Source organism: Rhipicephalus microplus, unplaced genomic scaffold, assembly GCF_043290135.1.
Source record: "Rhipicephalus microplus isolate Deutch F79 unplaced genomic scaffold, USDA_Rmic scaffold_15, whole genome shotgun sequence".
Classification (NCBI taxonomy): Eukaryota; Metazoa; Arthropoda; class Arachnida; order Ixodida; family Ixodidae; genus Rhipicephalus; species Rhipicephalus microplus.
Genome location: NW_027464588.1, coordinates 5,063,361 through 5,085,021, shown reverse-complemented (window position 1 = coordinate 5,085,021; position 21,661 = coordinate 5,063,361).

Here is a 21,661-nt window from a genome sequence, read left to right as displayed (position 1 = left end):
CAGTCGAGCTTGACCATCATGAGTGCCATCCTCGCCCCAAAAAACTGCACTCGTTCACATCAGTGCTCAAAAAGGCTGCCATTTTCTGCATCGAAGAAGCAAGTACTGCACAGCAAGATGCAAGTTTGGAGTTTTGTAATGGCTGGTGTAGCACCGTTCAGTAATGGCTGGAGCGATGAATCATTGCAAGTCATGCCAAAGGATGAGGCTTTGATGTACAGGAGTCTCGATGCTTTTCGCAGCTGAGAGCTTCCAGCATACGGGACCGAACTATGCGATCTGTCAACTGGAAACTGTTACAAATGGGTGCTTGATTAGGCACGCGTCGCTGACTTCAGACGGCCGAGTGAAGTCCAGGCGCTGGCGGTTCATCGTGACCCATTTAAAAAATAACCATCAAACGATGCCATGAGTACGCCTTCTCTACCCCTCGTAACGGCAGGTGACCAAAAGCAGTCTCTGATCAAACTCCGGGCGAAGTCTCGAAGCACCGTGAAAGGAAGGCCGATACACAGCTGAGCTATGCGATAAGTAAAACCAGCGAGGAAATAAAAAAAAGAAGCCAGGCCTGTGCGAAATGCGCAGCACAGTCACACCGAAAGCTGGAGGAGTGGCCATTAAGAGCCTTTTATAAACAATCTGAGTAGCTGCTACAAACCCACTCGCAGAATACCCACTACGCTATAAATTTTGTGTAGTAGGCCGACATTCTTGTTCACTTTCTCTTGCGGCTCATACCCACTGTAGGAAATTGGTCAGGAATTTGTTTGTAGCCTAGAATTGGCTCATACCCACTCTGGGGGATTGGCCAAGAGAACATATAGTTTCATTTGGACGATAACTGCACTATTGCTTACAACCAAAAAGAGAAAAAAAAGTTATAAAATGAAGACAGTATATTAAAAAAAAGAAAACAAAGATTCCTATGCCATCCTTCTTCCTTCTTCGGAGAAGGGTGGTGCCCACTACGCACTTGCAAAAATTTTTGTGCAATTTTCTCATGCTGTGACTGACAATGATGAAGAATTATGCCTGAAGCTTGAGTAATAGGTTGGAGCAACCGACATCTCACTCATTACGCAATTCATATTGTGCGACGCCTAGTTCTGAAGCACTTCATTATTCATATTAACGCCATTCCTTTCCCGACATCAAGCCTGCCTAAAGCTAGTTTGCAACAAAGTTCCAACAGCAGCGTGGCTCTGTGGTAGAATACCGGGCTGGCACGCAGGGTACCCTGGTTCGAATTCTACTATGCCCTTGTCTTTTAATTTACAGAGCGTTTTTCCTTCTTCAGCACAATAATGGTTATGGACACAAGCGGTAGCGGCGCACACTACCCTTGTTGTGATCTTGTAACACCTTTCGTTGTAAAATCTTGCCCTTTTTTTCGCTTTGGCTGTGCTACGCACAGACAAAGCACGGAAAATACACTCCAACCTCATTATCACAAAGAGGCAACTTACATAAATACAGGTTAGTTATAACCGAAAATTCGTTATAAAGGTACATTCTTAGCACTATTTCTATTGCAAGAATATCCTTCATTTACTTCGCTATAACCGATATTTTATTGTATCCAGGTTTGAGTGTATTTGCAAATCCAGAAGCGAGAGGATAAAAGCAGGCGGTGGCGGAGGGAGTAGGTGAGCAGGATAGCGACACCAATGAAGAAGTTATGTTGATCAAGCGATTCTGGTAGGGTGGTCAATCGATCTGAAAGAATAGAATGATGACCCTGAGAAAATAGTGAAAAATTGAGAAGTGTCCCGAACAGGTCGATAGCGGAAGAGAACAACGACTATCAGCGCTGGAGTTTGTGAGAATGTTTCGTGAAAGGGAAACATCCGAGATACGTCTCAAGAATTGTGGGCTGGATACATTATGCAAATGGTGAAAACAGTGTTCTTCAATGCAGGAGATTGCATATGTAGTGCGATCAGTTTTTTTCCGTTGTTTTAAACACCATCTGAGTTACAATGCGAGTTATGAGTAACTGTTTTTGATAACCGAGTGTGCAGGTTCGCGTGATGCTTGCAGCCTTAACCTAAATTATATTTTGCATTAGAAAATCTCTGCTCTGAATGTCTTTGGACAACAACCATCATTCGTTGCTGCACAAAACGGACCTACCGAAATTGTCTGTGCTTATACACGTAGAAGGGGCCATTTCATTGGCCCTTGTTGCCTGCCTGGCGATTGCCTCTTTATAAACGGGATCAGTCACAGTAACATACAAAATATAACAAGAACTTGTGAGCGGATCACAAGAGCTTGGGAGCAGAAACACCAAAGATGTTTCAATATCACTGGGGCCGGCAATAAAGTATACCCGTGGTTTTACGTCCCAAAACCACGATATGGTTACGAGACATGTCGCTGTGAAGATCTCCAAAAATTTTGACCATATGATGTTTCTTAACATGCACCAACATCATAAAGCACACTGGCTTCTATTGTTTTCCCACTAGGGCCTCTGAACTAAGGTTTCATGACTAAGAGCTGTCTTGATTGTTAGTGAGGAAAGTAGCAAGTTCTGCAACCAATACGCCGTAAGTGTATGGTATTGCATTGGCTTTTGCTTGCGTGCATCGGCTTTCGCTTGCGCATCCGAGCGTGCCTCTAGCGGTGCAGCTGGTTTGGTTTCATCATTCGGGTGCTTTTCGCTTTTTGCGCCCGCAACACTGATGGCTGTGTGGTGTATAATCTCTAAAAGAGTGACCGCTTGTTACTTTCTCCTTTATTGCTCCCCGGGGCGCAATTACATCTGTTTTTATGTGGCGCTACATTACACAAACAATGCCGCCCTGGTTGCGTTTCCTGTTTCGGCGACTCTGAAACGCTACCTCTCTCTTTTGCTGGCATTAAAACGAATAATTATCATACCTTTTTCACTTATTCTCTTTTTTTGATAGGTGCATGACCATAAAGATTTTTTTCTGCACACTCACCCTTACGCTATTAAAGTGTGCGCCAGTTGCTCTGCTGCTGGAGAGTCCAGCAGAAAAGTACTCTGGTGTGCATATTTTTGTATGTCTGCAATCTATGTTATACAAAAGTAACTTAGTTCTAAAAAAATCATTTGAGTTTTTTTTTTAGGATTTTGCTTGATGCTTTATGCTCAATCAAAACTTTAAGAATTTTTTAAAATATAAAATAGCCCAAAAATTTAGTTCAGGAATAAAAAATAAACATTTTCCGAGGTTACGTCACAAAAATTTTGACCCTCACTTAGTTAAACTTCTATTGCAAAATGCGCACATGCTTTCCTTTTCAGTTGTGTGTAGGCTTGCTATCGTGCAGCTGAAAAAAAAAGAAAAATACTGTACTATGTATTCCTCTGGCAGCAAGGCCTGCAAACTCGACTACTCGGAAACACAGTCTTTCATATGGACCCCATGTTATAGGAAGCTATATACGGTAGACTTATCAAACAGCACCTAAAAGGACCAGGATGATCTGTTTAACAAGAGTTCCATTTACAGAGCGACAAACAAGCGTGTAGAATTCAGGCACGAGACCAATGAAACCAGAGGCAGTTTCAGTTAATAAGCAGCAGTTCCATTGAACAGATTTCCCGTTTACTGAAAGCCTTCTGTAGTTTGTTATACAAACAATTCCGTTATCGTGAAGGTTTAACTGTTCCACAGCGTCCATCACAGTCTATAATTACTAGGATGCTCACCCGTGCTTGCCGGAGAATCAACTGTTGAGGCTGGTGACGCTATGTGTGCACCGTAACACCTGGCCATCTCCTCGCGGATCATGCGCCTGTAGGCTGCTAAGTCTGGGCTCGGGAAAAGCGGCACTGTCTGTGCTCGAGCACTGGGGATTTCTGTGGTGCCCCCCGTGTCCTCGGCATAGTCAGGCTCGTCTGATTCATCATCTTCGTCGTCCGATTGATAATCTTTGTCACCTTCAGGTTCCTGTTCTAATCTCCTGCAACGAGAAAAACGAAAGTGTGGACTGCAAACTGAAACTTGAAGAAGACCTTTGCACACCAATGTTCTTGCAGCATCCACTATCTGATGCTCTTCGAATTACGGCATACCGACTTGTAGTTTGTACAAATAAGGATCGATTTCTGCCACGATTCAGTTTTTGTTGTGGTTTTATACAAATAACCACGATACTGTTATGTAAAACGAGACCAAACATAACTATTTACGAGTATATTTACACTGATCGATCCAGAAGGAGAACAGCAAGCACAGCAGACAGGCCACTCCTTTTAAGTAGTCTTTTGAACACAGAATATGTCCGACCCAAAGTGTCAGAATGGTTTAGGTGGCGTGACGGCGCATTGCAACGAGGAGAAACTGGAGACCTCATTTCCTTTCCCAAATGACTGTGGGATAACATTGGTCGTTTCAAAGCATCAATGAATGCCTGTTATAAGCCCCGTTGTAAAGTGCCCTTAGGCCATAATTACTTTGTGAATCAGCGGAGGGCCCCCTACGTGTCCGTAGGACAACACGCGAACCTACCCAGCTATTCACTTTGTTGATGATTCTGCTGCTGATTATGGTTAAATATGCCTGAGGACCTTATAATGGGTAGGCTTTTAGAGCACCCACTTTTTGCTCAATTCACATCTTTTCATGCCTGGCGAGACTGTAAGCTTCTGCCATGCAATATATGAAGCGTAAGTTCTTTCCACTACATGACATTGTGACTCTGTGGTAGAAAACTTGCTTGCCATGCAGACAGCTTTGATCGCCACTTCGACCCTGGAATATTTATTTTATTTGCATCTTATTCTTTCGGTCACGGATAAAGTGATTTTTCACTCGCAACAAATTACTCCTATGCCCTGATTTCTGAAAAACGAGCTCTCTGAAGTTATCACATTAAAACTGGCCTCTACTTCTTGGCACATGTGCTACAATTAAACAGCAGGTGCTGCCCACTCACCTCCTAGTGAGCTGTAGTGCTCTATTAAACGCTTAATACGTAACCCGGTCTGCCACACATAGGTCGTTCGGCCACACACCACTCCCATTCTGCAGGTAACAGTGGTGTTTTATGCAGAGAAAGAGTTTGATCATTTTTTAGGCACAAAGCTTCTTAGCCTGGCACTTCAACGTCACCACCAAGCGAAGTTCCTAACACCAGGCAAGCGTGCCGAGCAAAACAGCAGCTGCGCGGGCGTAGCGGCAGATGGCGCGTGCACTCACTTATTCAGTTGTTCGCGCCACTATGCGCACCAGGCACTCTCCATACACGAACTTCATTGCTTTGATGCCATCGTATGCACAAAAAAAGCGCACGTCTTCAGGGCACTTCCCAAAAATCGCACAAAGAAAGCGTTTGTCATAGGACTCTGCATTTGTATAACAAAGACCTGTGCGAACGTGCGCAGATTGCGACACGCTTATTTCAGACAAAAGAAATGCAGACCATTATCCAAGAAATGCAGGCACACCGAGCACGTCAAGAGGTTGTAAAATAACAAAATTGGCCACCACACTTCAACATCGGTGTTAACTGCCGTTTGGAACGAGAGTTATCGAGTGAACTTCCGGACACAGTGGCCGTGAATGCGATATACTTCGATTCAAGAACAATCTGACGCCAAAACAAAGATTTCAAACATACTCCGATTTCAAACATACATTTAATCGCCTGGCCATGCTCACGCATTTATATGGAACAGCCAGAAACAACAGCACATGAAAAACTGACACTACGAGGTCTTTACGGAGTACTCACTGTAATGTGCTGGCGTGTCGGGGATCGGGAAGGCCACTATTTTCTTGACATCGATCGTAGCGCTTACCGGAGAATCGAGCTCTGAAGAGCTGTCATCTGAATGGAGGGATGAAAAACCACATAGGAGTCTCGTTTCATACCCAGTTATGAATAGTCTTGAATAAAGACTGCCTTAAGGCTTAGCAATATGGCTCTCTCACCAATGGAAAGTCGATAGAGGTCAACTACAATCAAACCTCGAGCACTGGCATTGTGAAGTATCAGTTATGATGAACTAAATTAAGAGTAAAGTTGCAATATAGTGTAAGGATTGCACCTTTATAACGAATTTTCACATATCACAAACTTATCTTTTGTGTAGCGTGACACTTTGTTGTAATAAGGTTTCAGTACATAATTAACGGGCTCTGCAGAGCTGAAGTGAACAATTGAACTGCTTTACCAATATTGACGAAAATCGCAGAGATAGATGACCTCTGAATTTTAGCAACCTAGCATTATTGGAAAAAAGAAACAGCTGTTATAGTGATTGATCAGGTATATCAACTTAGGAGAACTGTCATTTGAAAAATAATAAAAATATCCAACTTTTTTTATAACTATGTCCATTTCAAGTGATTTTTAATGCAGGCTAAGGAGAGTCACATGCCTCTTATAACATTTTTGTAAAGGTGTAATCCAAAGAATAAAGATTTTTGTTCCTTGTTACTGGATGTCAGACATCTAAGTTTTTTAATGTGATTGGAAATACTTTGTTATCAGAAAAGTACTCTACCCTGATCCTGTAAAGTTTGTCTAGAAGCGAACCTTGTATGTATGCAGCTATTGGCAAAACAATTAGGAAATCATAGTTTTCCTAATGTACTTTGAACTGAGAAGAAAGAGTTCAATGATTTTACAGCATCCTTTGTCGATTGTCAGAAAATAAAAAATTGAAGTGACCTGCTACGTAGTTAGGGCTGCTGCTCTGTGACAATCACATCCAATCGTCTTCGATTTTTCGCAGCTTTCGAGGTGCGAATGTAGCTCACTAGAAGTGTTGCTCACAAAAGAAATTCCCCGCTAATTGCAATGAACTCTATGGAGTAATATATCAGCCAAGTAGCACACAAAAACACCATGAGCTACTCAGAATTGGCATTAAACCAGTGGTGGGAAATCACTTGATACGTTCCCACGCACTCGAGCTTCGTTACCAATGAGCAAATGACTCTTCCGTTAGCGAGGCTAAATTTGTGTCCTTTTAATTTGATTGTCCTCTGGTTCAACACCAACAGAAAGTTTCCCATAAATTAAAATCACTGTAAACAAGTTTTTCAACACAGACACATTCACTTAAAGGAGCACTGACATCAAATTTCAAGATTCAGATGTGCCCATCATTCGATCACTTGGTATGCAGAGGTCTTATTGGCCAAATTTGAATGGCGTCCGTCGCGTAAAAGTTATTTTGTTTTGACGTCAAACATCAAAGAAAAGCTAAGGAGAAAAAACGAAAAATATACTGCCCTGTGACATCGACAGTAGTGCTACGTGTTCGGTGTGATACGTTCCACAAATAGCCTCCTGAGTGACAATACGCTAGTAACGATGACGTCGACGATCTCCGAGTGTGTTTAGAGCTGCCTCCCAGCCATGCTCTCACTAGTCGCTATCCTTGCTATGTTGAAGCATGCGTGCGATTCATCGTGTTACATCGACTGATTTGCATTGTGCTCCACAGCAGTGAGTACAATCATTCAGAGCGACAATACGTGCCAGAATGTCAGGGAACCGCTGCGTAGTGAGAACCTGCACGTCGAGGCGCGGAAAAAGTGGAAAGTGCGTGGCGTTCCATGCCTTTCCAAACCACAAACCTCAACGCAGCCAGTGGGTTAACTTCATACGCGCCGTTGGACAGAGGGGCAGGAGGCCTGTGAAGAACAGCCGCGTTTGCTCCCTTCACTTTGTAGCTAGTTGCTACAGGGTAGATCCTGTGCTGGCGAACCAGTTGGGTTTACTGGCAGTACGAGGCCTCTTCTCGAGGCCGAGGCTATTTTTACCCTGTGCCCTGCTGTAGCTGAAAGCGGCAATTCACTCGCCAAACATCCGCGACATGAGGTGTGTAGCTGGCGTTTATGAGCTCCGACAGTACGGCCGAGACTGATAAATACATAACATTCAACGCGGAGCTTGTCAAGCAAGGATCGTCGCAAATTACGGTGATACCCAATTTCAGGTCGCTGTCATCATCACTTGCCGATGTTGACCGCGAGGACGGCGAGGATGACGATGTTGGTGACAGAGGCATGTCTAAGCATTCAGTGACACTGCTGGACCGACTGTACGTGCGCTCCTAGCAGACAAAACGCCAGTGTGACGTCCCCATTTTTTGTGAGAGCAGCATCAGCTGTGCAGCGGCCTCGACGTGGCTGCGAGGTAACGCTTCCAGCACTACAATTTGGGGGGTTTTCCACCTATTTTGAACCACATTCGATAGTGAATATATTATTACAGACACTCATTCGTCACTCAAATGCGTCTAAGGTCGCAAATCGCTACTAGAGGGTCGATAGCTACACGTTGACGCAAAAATCTTGACATGAGTAAATTTGATGTCGGTGCTTAAACTAAAAACAAACAATGACTTCATTTAGATTGACAAACTGCAGTCTAAGAACTGTGTTGCCTTAAGTTTGACTGTCATAAGTTCATTATTAATTATTAGCAGTAAAAATTAAGCTTGAAGTGCCATTTTTAAAATTTATCACTGTAGCGTCTTCACCCGCATTTTCTTTTCGCAGATTTTCTCGCATAACAGGCCTCATGTCGCGGAAAGAGTAGTGTTTTCAAGACAGCGAAACTGTGCTTTACTGATACGTGAAAAACATTTTGCTCTTTCATGTTCCTTTAACAATCAGCATATTGCCCACTTTGCGGCCGTGACTTTGTAAGAGACCTCCATGCCAACATCTCGAGAAAAAAATTTTTTTATTGTCTTCTGCCGCACAAACAACCAAGCATTCTCGGCATTGTTAATGCACCACCAATCCAAAACAACTCAAATCTAAAAGTGATTTCTTTTTCAGAAAGTCTCTAAATTTTATCCCCCATCCACCCTTAAAGCACACTCAAGCTGCCGAAGGCTATTGCTACCTTGATTTTTCCGTTAATTTGACACTGTCTAAAACTCGATACACAGCACTCAAACTTGAATATTTCGTCACCCCAAGATTTGCCCTCACCAGACCACTAAGAGCTTCACTGGTCATCAGAAATATGCTTAAAGTTTTGCAGCCACATTTTTCAGAGTAACTTTTGGCAGTTTCTGTGCTTCTTAGGCATTGACATCGAAGTATGCAGCTTGTACTTACCAAATCGCATGGCAAGACCTTTGCTGGGATTCCTATGTATGGTGCAGTCCTTGAAAGGGCTGCGGAACTGCTCAAAGTCGGGAGTCTTGAAGTCCGGCACTACAGATGGGGGCAACGGGCTGTAGGAGCAGCTACTTGAAAGGCTTGTGTTACTGCCTTTACGGTCGGTTGGAGGCAGGCTGCTCTTTGACCTGAAGGTTCACAGTAGCAGTGACAAGCAAAGAGGTGATGGGTGAGTAAGTACATATCATTAAGAAGCAAAACTAAATTCTGAGGCCTCACACAGAAAACCCATTGTACGGTAAAACTGTGGTGGTAGGAACAGTGCTTGTACAAATTTTGGGGTGATGGGAATTGTTCTTTGGTCCGGCAGAGGTTTACAAGCCCACAATGTAATCTAGTACAGTTGTTGTGTACCGATTGTCGCCTCGGGACGTTTGATATGAATCTCCGCTACAAAATACGTATGACATGGAGCTGCTCCTGCTGTCGCAGAATGCGCAACAAGCATGCACGGGTGCGGAAACCCAAGTACGGGCTAGAGTGCCGCACCGCCAGTTAGTCAGAATATACCTTCAGTCACAGAGTGTCCTATTATACTAAAGGTGACTCTGGTGCTAGCGTGCATGGAAGATGTAACACACGGCGCTTTAGCCAGAGTTTAAGTGATGGGTAGTCCATGAATTTGTCTAATCCAATTTCTCTTGGCACAATTTGGCTCCATGTGGCCTCAATCCACTTTGCCGCAAAACATTTAGCAAAGGTCAAGCTGTTACGCTACACCTTTTTGACTTTTCAGGCTCGCCAATTCAAATCTGTTCAAGAAGTCCACAAAGGTCCCTTCCTTTTTTTTTATTCAAAACAAAACCAAATCCACAAGTGGGTTCGAAGCCCACAAGCGAGAAGCCTAGGAAATCCGTGTAGTACCCATCATTACCATGGTGGTTGATCAATCGTAGTGCCAGAGTCCTCTCTCGTCCATTTTAGTAAACTATGCCTTCAATGACATGTCGTAGACTCCAAGATTGCATGCACTAATTTTGAAAGCCTTAATGCACCTTCGTGTGCCTTCATGTGTAGATTACAGATAACATTAACGTCGCGCTTTTTTTTTTACACATCAAGGAATGCTGTGCTGTCGATGTGGCAGCCACATGCGGATAACAATGGGACAGTGTCCTCGAGCATTAAGACATGCTATGAATGGTGGACGAGGACTGAAAGAGGAAGAAGACGGTCTCGGCAAAAGAGCTAGGCCTCGGAACGTCAACATACATGACTGTTGGAGACACGCAGATCTGAAAACTCTCCCATGATGCTGGCATTGCCCTAAATCTCCCAAAAAAACATCAACACAACAACGATAAGAAAATACTGTTTAGCCCCTTTATGAGGGACGTGCAATGGACAGCAATTTTTGTCTTTTACACGAGGTGTCTTTTACACACAGGGTACCATGCATTTCCCTGCCTAAAAACTTCACTGGAAAGTATTCAAAGCAGTTCGCGACGTTGTGGCCCCAAGACGCAGTAATAGAAACATATGCCAGATTTTTTTTTGATGCTCATATTCTATATTGTCTGGTGATACGAATTTCACATGATTAAAATATTTTTGGTGACACCAAAACATTTGTACCGCCAATGTTTTACTGTACGAGTTCCAGGCACAGCTAATGCACACTAAAACTGAGCTGTGCATATACACAGTTGCTACGTCGAGGAGAAATCCCCAGCTTGAACAGCTGAAGTTCGCCTCACCAAACCTGTAGCCCAATCCTAGCTCACGCGAATAAGGATTACTTCAGAGTGGTCACTAGCATTACTGCTGTGGTGCCATTTGAAAAAAACTATTTCGTAACATGGCATAGCAGGACATCCCGAATCACTGTTCGATATTCTTAGTTCTTCAACACACACCTAAATTTAAACGCATGGCTGTTTTCGCATTTAACTTCGACTGCAGTGCAGATTCCGTGGCCGGAAATCAGACCCATGCATTCATGCTTAGCGTTAAAAGCTGCCATGGCAAGAAATGACATGATGGCATGACTGTGCTACGTGCTGGGCTTGTTGGCAATTACTGCAATGCCTTAGGGGTTTTGGATCTGACAGAGGATGAAGCATTGTGTGTATGACTGCCTGAAGAGTCTTTGGCTCTACGCTTGATATAGCATTGATCTGTACCACACAAATGAGCAAAATAATCACACATTTAAAGACCAGATAATTCTATCAATTTGAGTACTCACCAAGGCACAATGTGCATAAATACATGAACTTACTCATCAAGGCACACTGTGTAGCTCAATGAAGAAAGGATTTTTCCACAGCTTCAGTGAAAAAAGTTTGAAGTGAAAGGCTTTTATATAGGCTTCCAAGAAAAGTACTTCAAAGTACTGGTGCAGCCATATGTTGGAAATAAAGCCACTGCCACCACTAATGGGCACGTTTTGCTTTACAGTAAAGCGGTATATGCATTGAGAGTAAGTTTGTGCTCAGAAGGAAAAACTAATTAGAGCATTTTGAAGTAGACAAGGAACCTCTGGCAACTGCCATCGACTAGAATGCACACCCACGCTTAGAAAATGTGAATATAGCATAACCATACAAATGCCTTGCGTCTTCTACAGCCATGGCTCACCCTCCTGCAGAGCAATCGCGTCATTGGTATTCCAAGTGTCATTTTGTCAAACAGTGCCCCAAGAAAACCTCAAACAATAAAATAGAAACATTCTAGTGCCGTCACATTTCCATGCGACTTGATCCCCTTCAGACGACAATTATGATAAACTGAAGATGTGTCTCAACACGCTACACTCAACTTCAATGCACTATATCGCATTCTAGTAGAAAAAAACGAGGTAACGTGCTATTATGTACGTGTTTCTGTAATTAATCATCATTAGCATCTCATTGTATATCTAATTATAACACAATTAGCTATGTTTCATTGCTGCACAAGAAGAACTAAACCTTAGGCTCACAATATATGTACGCCCAGTTTGCTTTGCAAATGTTTACATTGGTCCCGGGACGAGGCATGTCAAACAATCATTAGACATGAAAATGTCAGCAGAGCGATCCTGTTCGACAACACGCAGAAGAACGACTTATAACTAGCTATCCCTAACAAAGCTTGTGCAAATGCACACACCAGGTTTCACGCAGTTTGAAGAATCACGCGGTGCGCAATGTGCTCGCGCAGTTGACGTGTACAGCTGCACACACCATTGCTGAAGGGGTTATATTGTCTGGAAGCTATTTCTCCCAGTAAGTGTTTGTGTTTACAGGAGAAGGCTGCTTTAAGAGGATGGGCATAGCCTTAATGCTTGTAAGCTGGCTTTCGTATGTTACGTGTTGCAATGAAGCCTACATTAAACCGCATTATAATGAAGGTAAATCTTGCATAAAAAAGCTCACTATATTCGAAAATTCGTTATAAATGTATATATTATAAACACTTTATTGCAAAACAATTTTTCATTTGCTTCGTTATAACCGATATTTCATTATACCCAGGTTCATTATATCGAGGTTTGAGTGTATTCATAGCCACGGCAAAGTCATCGGTGATGCGTCATGGTAGACTTGTCACAGTGGTTTTAACTTTAATAGGCACGTTCGCAACCTAGCCTTTCATACCAGTCTAGCCTCCACCATGTGACCACCTTGCTGCATGACAAGCCAGCTTCGAAGTGAAATGACTCCCAATATTTTTATTTTTATTCTTACAAAGAAAAAGTTCACCCAAGAATAGCTTAATAAAACGACACAGCTCACAGCCATCTCCTCACAGACTTTTTACATTGATAAATTGATTTTACATGACTGGTTAGTGCATGTACACACACACTAACCATGCGAACACATAAACAATATTACAGACACCTCTAAGAGGCCTAATGCAGTTTACTACTTCGGAGTTCAGAACCACCGATTAAAGCATTCAGCAGTATACTATGCCAGTTTTCATCACTCTCAGCACAGAACCAAGTATATTTTATTCTACATCACTGAAAAGACTAAAGTATTCCGTCGAACTGTAAAAATGGCTTTGAAAACTCACCTCATAGGCATGTACATTTTTGCATCAATACCAGCCGTCAGAGCTTCTGAGGTTTCACGCATGCGGTCCCCTGCACATGGCATCAGAAACAGAGCATACAGAGTTCACTCGATTTCAAGATCCACCCCATCTATCGCACGTGTCCTTTTCACCTCCAGAAGTATTCTACACGATGCAGTGCTTTTGACTGCTAGTCTATTAGTTCAGCCACACCCTAAACACTACTGAATGAAAAGTCTTAAACGTTTCCCGAACACCTTTCTACACTGCTTATCTGCTTGACAACTCCGCTTTCGAGCTCATACCATCCCATCACTACCTGGGTGTAACTAGCACTCTTACCTAGTCTGTTCACATCAACGAAATCATTAGTAATGCTGACCCCTGTCCCTTCAAAACTTTTTCACAAAACTTTAGCACAATGTAAGCACAAATATGCTGCATTCACTTGGGACCAGTCCACCGTTGTACTAACCTCTGCTCTTGAGCTAGTCCAATATAATTCTGTCTGCTTTATCCTTAGAAACTTATGTTGACCCCGCTACTCACCGTAATGGATGATCACCGCGGTTTCACGCTTAGCGAGCCACAGGGCCACGACTCCGTCACGAACTCGCGTGTAGCGCACCGCGGCAAACAGACAGGTTACAGAAATACACCAACACTTTACTGCCCTTGGCGGCACCCCGAGCAACAGTACAACGTCCCCTCCCGGGACGCGGAGAGCAAAGGCACCCGCACGCGGACGTTCACCATAAGGGGAAATCGTGAGCACGTCGCAGCTGGCAATGGCGAGCTTTGACACGTCGGTCGGGAAAAGGTCCCTCACGGCTATGCTGCGCACTCTCACGATGGCCACTGGGCCTGGTCGCGAGTGTTAGGGCAAACCTCGTATGCGTGGGCCTACGGCAAGTGCGGCTCGGTGTGGTACGACCACTTCAAGTACTAGGCACCGCAGTGGGCTTAGCGTATGGTACCGAAGCTAGCACTCAAGTAAACACGCCTGCCGAGGTGCCAAAGGCCACCCAAGGCAGGCTATAGTCTGGTGATTCCCAAAGGAAATGAGGATGAAGGAAACACGTGCTTGATTGATTTGTGGGGTTTAACGTCTCAAAAGCACCATATGATTAAGAGAGACGCCGTAGTGGAGGGCTCCGGAAATTTTGACCACCTGAGGTTCTTTAACGTGCACCCAAATCTGAGTACACGGGCCTACAACCTTTTCGCCTTCATCGGGAAGGAAACACGTGCTTACCCAGCGCCCACCACGGAGGAGAGAGAGCTCCCTCGGCGCACACGTACCACGTGCCACGCCCCCACGTGGCGCCATCTATCGCCACGCGCCGTTACCAGAGCAAAAAGAGCAAAAGGGTGTGGCAGTGCAGCGGAATGCCCGCGAAATGGCTGCGGGCACGCCTCAGATCCCCACAAGGTCAAGACCAACAGAAAAGAAGGGGTTAATAGGAAGATCATGTGGCTGGACGAGTCTGGAAGGACTCATTGGGGATTTTTTTGACGTTGGCACTGGTCGCATGCGACAAAATAGCGGCAGACGGAGCGATAAAGCCTGGGCCAGTAAAATCGGTGATGAACGTGGTCGTAAGTCTCAGAGAGACCAAGGTGACCGGCGGTGGAGGCATCATGGAGCTGGGCGATAACACTCGAACAGAGGTTGGAAGGCACCACGAGGAGCAGTTCGCACTTATTTGTGTTGACATTGTAGCGGTACAAGGTGCCTTCTTCAAGCACAAACAGTCCAGTAGACGGATGGGGCGTCGGAGAGTTGTGCTTCTCAATAATGTCATGCAAGACGGTATCTCGGCGCTGTTCATCACGGATGTTGCTGAACACAGAGAGAGAGAACACACATGGCGGCGCTTCATCTAAAGTCTCAGGGGGGTCCACTGAATGGCGGGACAAGCAGTCAGCATCATCGTGTAAACGACCAGATTTGTAAGACACTGAGTAGTCATATTCTTGAAGCCGTAGTGCCCAGCAACCAAGACTTCCAGTGGGATCCTTTAATGACGAGAGCCAGCAGAGAGCGCGATGATCAGTTGTGACGGTGAAACGGCGACTATGTAAGTAGGGCCGAATATTGCCAGCCACCCAAACTAGAGAAAAGCCTTCCCTTTCAGTGATCAAGTAGTTCCGCTCGGCCACAGAGAGCAGACGGCTGGCATATGCGATAACGCTGGTGCAGCCACTTTGATGCTAGACTAAAACAGCACCGATTCCGTGGCCGCTGGCATCAGTGCGGACTTCTGTTGGGGCAGACATGTCAGAATGGGCTGGAATAGGTAGTGTTATGAGCAACGCGATGAGATTAGAGAACGCCAAAGCCTGCGCAACGCCCCAAGAAGGTGAAACATCTTTTTTCAGCAAGTGATGAGATGAGCAAGTAATGAGATGAAGGACTGGCAGGAATACCTGTAGAGAGTGACAAATGTTTAGATATCGCAGATAAATCTGGATACTCTAAGTGTGTGATATCTACAATTTACAGCCCTGATGCCAGAACATTGTGAGAACCTTACCACATTCGAGTTTTTCAAGCTGACAATGACAATGCATACACTGGGCACTGATGATTACGACTGCCAAGATATGCATCGCTTTGCACAGCTGAAAGAGGTCAAATTTCAAACTAATCGCTGCTCATCATTGTTCAGCGAACTGTGAGCATGGGAGGAAGACACAGACGAAGCAAAGAGGAGGCACGCAGCACGAGCGTTCGTGCTGCCTGTCACCTCTTTGCTTTGTGTGTGTGTTCCTCCCACACTCCCAGTTGGCTGAACAATTATGAATTACAAACTAGCCCACCTTTCCATCCTAATCGCTGCTTGCCCTCCTTGGAAGGATCCCCCTTTTGTCACTGCTTAACTTGTTAATTTTGTCATGAAATACGATCAACTTGTGAATTTTTAGGCATTGGTAGCCGTGCGATGGGCGACCGAAAGCTGCTCCCAAAACTTGGTCAGATACTTGAAGCTTGTTGTAGCAATGCACTAAGCAAAAAATTTGCAGTAAAATCTGTGTGTTAGTTACGAGTGCTTTCACTGGGCACATATCTTTTTTCTTCAGCAATGTTTTTTTTAAACTTAGCCTCGGCATTAGGCGGAATTGGCTGATTGATACACCTCGACAAGCGGCAACCGAGACCACCGAGACCACTTCGACGATCGAGACCGCTCGAAAGATACTAGCTCTTTTAGCGATATCAGTTTCTATCACTATCGCTAGTGGTTGTCAGATAAGAGACAATCTTGCGTTACATGCTAAACTCTACCACCTACCAGTAGCCAGTTTATCAAAAACATGATCCCATGAAGTTCTAGTGAATCATTTAAAAATATTAGTCTGGTACAGTGGAACCACGATTATGCAACTTGCGGGGGACCATGCGAAGACGCAATACTTGTATAATCGAGGCGTCATATTATCAAACTTGTATAAGCCAGTGCGAGAAAACGAAACTGAAACAGTGTTGCCAACAGCCTCACATCTGAAGAGTCACAGTGTCATCGCTATTACATAGTGGCGACAGACCATGAGTTCGCGTATAATGCTTTTGTGCACGACTGAGCTGTGCGGGTTGCAATTTGTTGGCTTGTGAAGTGCAACTAGTGATCTTTCGCAATTATCATGAAGATGGACATCAAGTCAAAGTAATTTTGCACAGTGAAAACAGCCCTGTCGCCCCCTTATGCGTGCGCGAGGCTGTGACTGCGACAAAGCAAAGAGATCAGCTGTATGTCGATCACAGCAAGTTTCCACGGATTGAAAACGAGAAAAATATCAGCTCTTCCGCCAGCTGAAGCTACTCTTTGTGGCTATAGCTTGTAGGTAACTACTCCAGCCAGAGGCAACACAAGCTTATGTTTTGCACTCGTGAATGTTTGGACGACGTTTGGTTCTAGTATTCTTTCGGATGGAATTTGAAATTCGTCAAAGGCTGCGGGGTCCGCGTAAAACTGTGTTATATAACCGAGGGTTATTTACATTGCTTCTATGGAGATTTTGCTGGGACCAAACAGTTTTTTTGTAAAATGCGGGTCGTCGCCAAACCGGGGGACGTACAGTCGAAGTTCTGCCTTATACATAACAATTGGGCTCGATATAAGCCCACGAAAATTCATATTCACGGAAGTATACCATACTAACTAAAGCAACTCGTGTCTAAAACAGTCTTCCACTCGATGGTGCAGAGAGACTTTGTTCAGTAGAAAAATTCCATTTTGCCATCACCTGATAGAAAATTTCTTTAGCTTTCAAAAAATTTATCCCACTTGGGCACTCACTTTTTCGAAAATAACTTTTGGTCTTTGGGCTTGGAAATGTTGATAATAAATGAGCGTGTATTTTTGTGTGGTCTCTGCATTTCTCTCAAAAGGATTTCAGAGGCTTATGTAACTTTTCTCAGGAACTATATAGAGCATAGGCAAACAAAATTCTAATGTGTTAACTAGAGTCATTTATATAGATGCAACTAGAATCTGTAGCATACGTGCATTTGAATTTTAGTATATGAAAAAAAAATGGCATTACTAAGTGGCAGTTTTCATGCATTAGGAAATGCAAAAACATAAAGCAAGCTTTCGTTGTGCAGTCACAATTTAAGTTACACTTTTGCAAATTTGCAATGCTCTGCAGATAGCAAATTTAAAAAAAAAAGCTATGTAGAAAAAATAAAAATAAAAAATACCAGTTGAAATGATGTTGAGCCCCTGTGCCAAGCTGCATCTGTCTTTAAGATTCCTTGCAAATTTCATAGCCATAGCTTATATTACTACATTACAGCCGAATTTTCCAACTTATTTTTAAGGTTTCATCCCAGCTTAGAGGGACACTAAAGAAAGACTATTTTTCACACAAAACTCTTTTAAATGAAATTGCTGCTTAAATGAAACAACTGCCAGTAATACGTTTGGTTTCGTACTTCAATATTATAACCATGTTTATCTCTCAATAAACAAAACTCCTCTTAAAGAAAACACATTTTCCTGGTCCCTTCAGGTTTCATTTAAAAGGAGTCTACTGTATCAGTAAAGTACAATTTCACATTCCTGAAGACACCACTTGATCATGAGGCGACACATCGCAAGTGAGAAAAAGCATGAAACGAAAGTGAAGGTGTAGGAACCGCCTTGCCATTTCCACACCAAACACCATCACTCGGTCCTGCATAGCTATTAATCGTTTTGAAATCGGTGAAATTACAGGCGGAGGCTTCAGCGAGAAATTTTAAAACAACACTTCTACCTCAATTTCTTCCGCTAACGATGAACTTACGAAAGCAATACTTGTGACATTACAGAGTCCTTGAATTTTATTAATCCAAATCAATTCACTGTTTCATTCAAGTGTCCTTTTTAAGAGTTGAAATTCCACCATCGTGCTTACACCACTAAGCCACCACAATGTGCTAGGGACAACGACAAGAACTGCTTACTCTGTGGAAGCGCTCGCCCTTGCTTAGACTCGTTGCTGGCAGCTGTCCGCACAGACGATTTGACGAGACGTGGTAACCGTGAAACCTCACAGCCGGTGATTTTCTTAGGCTGGACCATAGTAAACGGCGACCGACACTGGTCTTTTGTTAGTGCAGCTGCACGGCCTGCAGATGGCCATCATGAAAAAGCTCAGCTGACAGGAAGCACAAGATGCTTACAGGCAATGTGCTTACAAGAGAATTCTAATACTGCACCCATTAGCTGCTAAAATTCTGGCCCTCCGTACACACAGTGGACATATGAAGCAATTATGAAACAGTTCTGTTCTACTAATTTACACTTCACTACCGAGCAAAAGTGAAAATGCTGTTATCTATGCTGACCAGTGGTACTGATTGCATCAGCAAAAATCAATAGTCAACTCGTACCTCTGGGATGCCAAATTATAATGTCTGCATCCCGTGCTTACAGCTTTTAATTTACCCTAAGGCCGATATCTAATAGATTTCTTGCGGGCTCAAATAGTAAGAGTGATAGTCTTTGAAAGGTAGTCCCAGGTTTAAATTTGGGACAAGTATGAATTTTTTCCTCTGCTGCAGAACTTTTAATAACAGCGACTTCAAACCGTACAGAACCTTCTCACAATCTTCGCTGCAAAACACGTGCCAGAGACACATATGCTGTCACTAGACAGAACAATCAAGAGCTGCAAGAGCAAAGCTGTCATCACGTCTTGAGCTGCAAACAAATGAAACTCCCCACCCCATGCAAGCCCCAGCTGACGTGTCAAAAAGGAAGCTTCAGTAACTATGTGAGGAGAACTATGATGTTCTACAATGTCCAAGGCACATCCGACCACTCCTAGCTAGAGCATGACACTCTGAAATGACTAGTTCAATATACAGGCATATTCGAGAAATGCAGACAGCTTTTCTTGTACCTTTGTGCTACAAAAGAATGAAAAGCTACTTTTTTCTTTCGTGCCACCTACGTAATACTAGAAGAAACCCTAATTGAGTGCACTTAATTCGCGGTAATTGCACCAAAAAACCAGACCTGTACAGAGAAATGTGGACAGCTTTTCTTGTACCTTTGTGCTACCAAAGAATGAAAGGCTACTTTTTTCTTTCGTGCCACCTACGTAATACTAGAAGAAACACTAATTGAGTGCACTTAATTTGCATTAATTGCACCAAAAAAGCCAGACCTGTACAGAATGTGCCGCAGGTACACAGAAAAAGTTGAAGTCTTAAAACAATGCACCCACACAGACTAAAAAGAAAAACTCAACGACGGCAAAGCTCTACCAATTCTCACAAATTCTTGCATTGCTGTAGACAGCTGTCAAGACGGTAGTAATGCAAGTCAACGTCGAATACATAAATTGGGACACTCTCAACCCGTGCAACTTTTGCTTGCAACATGGCACTATATGAAACCACCCAGACGGAGCTTTTAAAATTGTCTCATGATAGTAGTCTCGCAATCATGCTCGATGTTGCACCACCCAACATCACCAACGAAGAAAACCTCGACATCACCATGTACCTTCAGCGCGCCTGAGAAGCCAGACAACTTGCCCATCTGGACATCAAGAACCAGCAAACGACTGACTGCCGTCGTTAACACCTTCAATGACTTCACAAGAAATAGAAGCTCAACGAGTGTTTGGGTCTGGATGCAGATGTGGGCTCGTGAAACTTCTACAGCGATAGTTCCACACAAAGCACTAGAGCGCCTCGGCACTTCAGACTACGCAGCTGTGCATGTCAGATGGCAGTGCAAGCTCTCAGTGCAACCATGCAGGACCTGAAGTTGTCCACAAGGAATGCCTTAAGAGGGGCGCACTCTTTGAAAACCGAAAAATTGCAACACGAAGCACGCCCAGAGAACAGTGGTGCTTGCTCGGCGCAGCCTTGCAAGCACCACTGTTCTCTGGGCGTGCTTTGTGTGCCCCGTTTGCCATCATTTCGCTCTGTTCTCACACGCGCTCTTCAATCTTTTACCGCCTTTATGAGATGATCTTTCACCTTGTTCACGGGACGCTGATTGTTGTTCTGTCGCCAAGAGTGGGCAGGGCAAAATTGAGACTCTGCACGCGTTCTGTTCGAGAAAGCGTCTGATGACGCTCATACGCACGGTGAGGCTTGTTCACATGCTAACGCTGGGCGACAGTCGCATAGATGCTGAGCAGCTTCTCCTTCGTTTTTTCAAGACGATGACTGCATTGATCCTTATCGTGACGTCGAGGTTGCTACACCATCAGCGCAACGCAACAAGTGAGGCTGGTGTTGGGGTTTCGTGCTCAAATGCGCCTGACGAGTTGCGCTTGCTAACTGCAGTGATTACGGCCTCAAACAGTGCAACGGCGTCGTCGACTGTGCATTTGGCAACAGGTTCTTGGACGTGCGAGGAGTTAGCTGCGGAAGATAGCGAACGTGTTGCTTTGCAACCAAATCTCAGCGCTATGCCAGCAACCAATGGACAGCGTAGAAAGACTCTCTTCGTGTGAAAAAGGCTCAGGAACGGCTGCAACACAAGCAGGAGAAGCGGAAAAGGAAAAGAGTCCTAAAAAACATTTCTAGCTACTTTGCAGGGTAATTTTAGACCAAAATACGAGTTCGAAACTTTCAAAGCCCGTTTTCTCAGAATAACTTGTTTTGGCAAGCGAGGATGTTTTGTCTGGCGATATCTCTTCAACCGTTCATCTCATTTCTGTCAGATTTGTTTTATTATGTACCCTGATAAATAGCCCAAACAGCGACAGAACTGCTTTTTAAATTTGTTGCATCTGTAATTTGTAATAATTAAAATTTCATTGATAAAATCTCAATGGCAAACACCAAATTTGCTGCTCTGCTAAAAATTTTCTGCAAGGAATTTGAAAAAAAGGTCTCTGTCGTAGTGTAAAGCATCCATCCAAAAATCATCACAGTGAATTTCACGGCGATAGCCCATTGATTAAATTCACAAGCGCCTGACTGAAAAACCTATGTGCACTACCCTAATAAATGGCTGTAATTTGGGAACCAGCAAACCTAAATGCATGAAATTTTGTGGTTATTCAAATGGCTT